At 36.9% G+C, this 6,000-nt stretch overlaps 1 protein-coding gene across 1 annotated transcript in view; it reads right to left on the bottom strand.

Annotated features, from left to right (window-relative positions):
- Positions 1-5,734: 5,734 nt before the first annotated feature.
- Positions 5,735-6,000, bottom strand: part of LOC117409114 (centlein-like) — a 43,250-nt gene continuing 42,984 nt past the window's right edge. Inside the window, 1 exon segment of the mRNA XM_058985446.1 lies at positions 5,735-5,883. The gene's annotated coding sequence lies outside the window, so the exon portion shown is untranslated.

Here is a 6,000-nt window from a genome sequence, read left to right as displayed (position 1 = left end):
CGCCGCCCCTCTGCAAAGGAATGGGAAGCAAACACAGCCCTTACTAGACCAAGCCCGGGTATAATACCAGTGTAGATGTTATTTATTCACCGCACCTCTATATGGCCAAAGACTGTTAAAGTGCCTTTCCAGCAGGCCACTAATACTTAACTTTGAAACGTTTAGCCCACCATTGAGGTGTAGCGCAATGCTCCTCCCCTGTGCCGTCCTCCCTCGTACTCCTCCCTTGCTTACTGCTGGCTGCTGGATTCTTGCTCTGGTTCTGGCTGTCTCAACTGCATCCCTCCACTCCCTTATTTTTACAAACTCACTCAGCTGCCTCTTATAGGGCTCTTAATTAACACCCATAGTATATTGCTTAATTTAATGTACCTGGGGGAGGTGAACCTGATGTGAACACTGGGAAACTGCATTAGTAAGAATACCACTTCTTACAAACATTGTGTGTTAAAGCACACGTTTCACTAGTTAAACAGGAGAAGTATGCAAGGTAGTGATCTATTATAAAAAGAAAACAGATAGATAAATTAATGCACCTCAAGATTGTATTATTCGTACTGATAAAACAAGGAAGACGTTACTTGGATCATGGTAACGTTATAGTTATCTATTTGCATTTTTTACCGTAGTCAGAATTTTGATAAAGTAATAATTGGGCAGTTGCTATGCGTACGGCTGCTGTACATATTAGAAGAATTCTATTTTTCCGACGATGTGTCACATGACTTAAATTACGTCATTATTCTCCTGGGAGGACAGGGGGTAATGTCCACATTTAAACAGAACAATGGGATTGGCTCTGCTAATTATTAATTGAATTAAATAAAAGTAATTTAAAGTGGTGGTGGAATAAAAACAGGAGATCTATCCCTCAAGTTCCAAAGTTATGCACCCACCTTTGGTACCGCGATTTCTCAAGTTACTAATTACATTATCAAGTTACTAATAAAAGCTGGTAATGTACGCCTCCCACTGTTGCCCGCTTAAATGATTGTAACTTTCGGATGTAGCAGTATCTTTGCATTACTGTCTCTGTACTTTTAGTGTGATGTACTGTGTTTCTTCTTACTGTGTTTGCTGTTATAACTTGTACTTTTGGTAATTACTTATTACACTGTAAACTTGTATTACGTATACACTTGTAAGTTGCTTTGGATAAAGGTGTCAGATAAATAAAATAATAATAATAACTAGAACTGTCAGGCAGTTTTACGGCTTCCAAGCTCATTACCAGTTGGACATTTTGGCAAGCTGTAGCATTGCAGCACAAGTGTCAGCAGCAGATCCATTTTATGGAGCAGTTTCAATTGAAAATACTGCATTAGTTCATTATCTCACGATGCTTTATAACGTTAAACACCATAGTAACAATGACCCTATCTACACACTATAAGCTAATTTTACATTTAACCTTAAGGAGAGCTCAAAGGTCACGATCAAGGTAATTTTTGAATAATAGAGCATATATGGGTTCCTATCTGTGTTCCATAGTAACCATGACCCTATTTGCACTCTGCAAGGAGTTAAAAGATAATTTTACATTTGACCTTAATGAGAGGTTAAAGGTCAAGATCAAGGTAATTTTTTAATAGAGCATACATTAGGCCTCCACTGTATAAAGATTCATTAGTCTATAACACTACCTTAGATAAATACTGCAATATATGTAAATAAGTGCAAATTGACCATAGCTGAAATTTGATTGGCTCGTGGCAGCCATGTTTTTTTTTTTTTTTATGTAGTGACTTGCCTTCAACAGACTTCATAGACAACCTTGCCAAGGCTATGTGTGCAAAGTTTCGCTTCAATCGGCATAACAGTTTCAGAGAAGAAGACGTTAGAATATGTTTGACAAATCCAATATGGCCGCCAAACCATGTGACCAGTCGACTTCTCTTGAACAAATCTAAATAGAGGGCACAAGGGTAGTCTGTGCTCCAATCTCTACCATAAGCAGTTTCGGAGAAGATTTTTTTAAATTGTCCAAAATTCTTGAAAAATCCAATATGGCCACCATGTGACCTATGACCTTCATTTTCGTGCTGGCACAACTTCCCACTGGCCTCTACCATCGTGTGAAGTTTTGTGAGTTTTCGTGCAACAGTGTTGATTTTACAGACATTTCAAAATTTGGAGGAATAATAATAATAACAATCTTAACAATAACAATAGGGTTCCACAGCAACTTCAGGTTTGCCCACCCTTTGTTATGGTGCAGATTGACAGCTCTCAGGACTGTGCAGCCAGCGTATTGTGGCGTTTTAACACCTACAATCTATTTAAAAAAAAATGCACCACTGATATTTATTTAATTTGTTAAAATTACAATACATCCTCTTTTATACAAGCCAAAAATATTTATGCTTTGATATATAGTTAAGAAAAAACAAGCCTTAAAAATGACTCCTGTGCACTTATTTGCTGTTCGGACTGTCAGTTCCATGCTGTAAAAACCTTCTGCCCATAGTGAGATGTGCGGTTTTTAAGAGGCTGGCTTGGACAAATAAAACACCGATCCCCCAATATAAAGTGGTCAATTTGCTTGGAGTAAACTTCTTTCTTAAAATGTGTTATTTATTTAATATAAATATGTTTCCAATTTTAATTCCGAAAGCTCAAAGTCTTCAGACACTTAAAAATCAAATCCAAGATGGCCACTGGATGAACGTTAAAGCCAGGTTTGGTGCATAATAAGTATTTCTTTCATGTTTTGAACATTTTTTTTGTGTTATTTTTTTTCAGATATGTTTAAGTTAGATGAAAACTGTTTACAAAAGTCGATTTGATTTTTTGATAGTTAAAATCAGAAATTAAATGTGCCCACTCTATTGTAAGTGGATAACGACCAAAAGCCAGGACTGTGTCTTGTGCCTCATCCAGTCAAATTATCATGTATGTCCATGATAATTATACATTGTAACAGTTATACGATAATATCACGTGTTATCAGGGTTAACACTGTAACAAAATAATCTCCATTACAGATTAAATTAGCATTTTATACACACTGAATAAACTTAATATCCTGTTGGGTCTTAATTGCCTGTTATCTTATAAAATCGTAATGTTTTTAAGTTATTCAATTTTACTTTTGGTCCATAAAATAAACTTCATGCCTTTAAATTGTATCCACGTTGTTCTGGTACTGTAGGTATGTGTACTCCACTGTCCAATACGATTTGCATTGTGTGCCTCACGCGTATCTACATGGGACGGTACAAACCTCAGTCATCTGTCAGGGAGCTCTATTAGCAATGGTTTCCCGCTTTATGAAAGATACTAATAATGTACATGTTAAAAAAAAAAATAATAATACCAGTAATTATGTACGTGTTCACTCAGGGTCGGTCATATACTGCAGCGTAAGGTATCAGAAAAATGCTACTGCATAGAAAATAAAAAAAAACTACTAGCAAATTAAGAGTTTTGGGTAGCAAAATACTACCAAATATAGTCTATATAAAAATCACTACACATTTTCAGGAAATTGGTTATTGCAGACTTGTCAACTCTCCCGTATTTTGGACCCTTCTCCAGAATCTTCCGGGACAGTTCTTCTCCCGTATTTAGCTCAAAACTCTACTGTTAAACCCCCTTATGTCAGCAAACCTTTAATGTCTGCAAAATTCATAGCCAGTGAGTGGTTACTGCAATCCCCAACTGAATTTAGCAGAGTTTAGGAGGATTTAGTGGAGCCCTGTGGATGCATTCAGTGTGCAAGGCAAGTTCACATATTAATCTCACTGAGCTCTTTTCATTTGCCATTTTTTGAAAACTGTTGCGCTAATTCTGGTGAGACGGTAAATAAGTGCAAGGTATTTTTGTCATTTGTAGCGAATACCAACATACATGTAAAAAAATATTCGTGAGAATATTTGGATATTTGTCCCAGCACTAATCTTGCTTAAACTGAATTGGTTGCGGGTGTATTCGGCAGCATTTTGAAGCAGAAATTGATTATTGTGCCGTCTTTTGTTAAGTAACAAGTTCAAGTTTGACTGAATTCTGCAGCTAGAAATGTAATATTTTTATGACATCTTTTTTTTTTTTTTTAGGTGAAGTGAACAATTTAAGTTGTGCTGCATTTTTAAGCAGCGTTTGCTTAAAATAAGAATTTAACAAAAGTTGTTGTAGTTGACATTGCGTAGGCTCTTTTACCACTTCTACCAGTATAGGTAGAAGTTATAATATGCAAAGTGGCTATAAATGTTAATGTCACATTATATATTTTTTGTACAAAAGTGTTTTTATTAGTACAAATGCAAAATATTTTTTGTGTAAAACACTTGTAAAACAAATTTATAAATTTCTGTCAAGCACACAATATAACACTGTTATTCTTTGTATTTGTTTTCTGAAGCAAATGCAACAAGTAAACGATAGAGGAGGCAGTGTGGTCCAGTGGTTAAAGAAACAGCCCTGTAACCCGGAGGTCCCCGGTTCAAATCCCACCTCAGCCACTGACTCATTGTGTGACCCTGAGCAAGTCACTTAACCTCCTTGTGCTCCGTCTTTCGGGTGAGACATAATTGTAAGTGACTCTGCAGCTGATTCATAGTTCACACACCCTAGTCTCTGTAAGTCGCCTTGGATAAAGGCGTCTGCTAAATAAACAGATAATAATAATAATACCTGTTCATTTAAATACACAAGTAAATGATATCTGATCATTTTTTAACATCTATAATTATAAAACAGTTTAAATATAGGCCCTATGTCTTGTTCTAGTAGTTTATAATACCTTACCTGCACTATCTATTATTAACGGTATTCAATCGGTATTGGCCGATATGGGTAGATAACCATCGGCTATCGGTATCGGCCAAGAAAATCTTTATCGGTGCACCCCTAATATTTATATATTTTTTTCTTTTTTTTTAAACACTCCCTGAGACCCCAAATCTAGCTGAGGTATATATTTCATATTTTCTACATGATTATTTACATTGTAAATTGTGTTTACTATGAAGGAATACTGTTCATGGTATGTCATTTTTAATGCAGCTTTTCTGATGTCCACTTTGGTCTGCAACTTCAGTTGAGTATATGAACAGGGATTCAAATCTAGAATCTCCTGGTTCTCCTCTCTCATTGCTAGGCAACACCTCCTCTGCCCGGCCTCCTACACTTGGATATGACCTTGCTGGAAGATATGATTACAAATAAACATCTTGACGTACCTGCCGCTTGGCTCCAAAACAATTCTCACCTCTTCCAGATGCCTGGTATTAGTCTGTCTTGCTGGGAGCTGAGAGAAGACAAGAGCCTGCTACAGCTTTGCTTGTAGCTGGCTGGTCTGTTGCTCCTTGGTGTAATTGGGTTGTCAAGGTATTATGGCTTTGACGGAGCTGGGTCTCACTAGACTGTAATGCTTCATAACACATGTTCAATTCCTTGTACAGCTGCAAGGACAAAAATGTTATCAATGTTGTGTGATTGCAAAAACATCTCAGCCCTCGCCACAACTTATAGTTGTGGGTTTGAATCCTATGAGATTTTACCTTAGCATTACACAAGGATTTTATTTTCCCTCATACTTTGACAATCGTAATCCAAAATTAACCATAGCACCTAAAAGCCATTTACAAGTGAAATGGCACCTTCAGCAAGGCTGTGAAAAGAAAGTACATGTCTCTGTTGACCTCTTTTTAACACGGGTCACCGTACAGGAGTAGTAAAGTATTTACAGGCGACAAATCAAGAGACACAGAAATGAGAGAGCATTTACCTTTTGATATGATATTGTCTCTGTTGTGTGGGCATCTTTGCAGCACCACCTGCGTTTCCAGATTGAGGCCTTCCAATTGCTGAATCAGTTCAGCCTGCTGAGCTGCATGCTCTGCGCTCTGCTTATAAAGATTCTGAATCTCTAGTAACTCCTTCCTGTAGGACACAGAAGCGATTACAGCTGTGAATGAAAGAAAGCATCTGTAGTGCAGTGATTCAGAGTACTGAAAAACAATGATAAACTATAAAGCTGGAAGATACAGAACATATTTT

Source organism: Acipenser ruthenus, chromosome 2 (assembly GCF_902713425.1).
Source record: "Acipenser ruthenus chromosome 2, fAciRut3.2 maternal haplotype, whole genome shotgun sequence".
NCBI lineage: Eukaryota > Metazoa > Chordata > Actinopteri > Acipenseriformes > Acipenseridae > Acipenser > Acipenser ruthenus.
The sequence above is the reverse complement of the archived record's forward strand: the minus strand, read 5'-3'. Positions and strand labels throughout refer to the sequence as shown.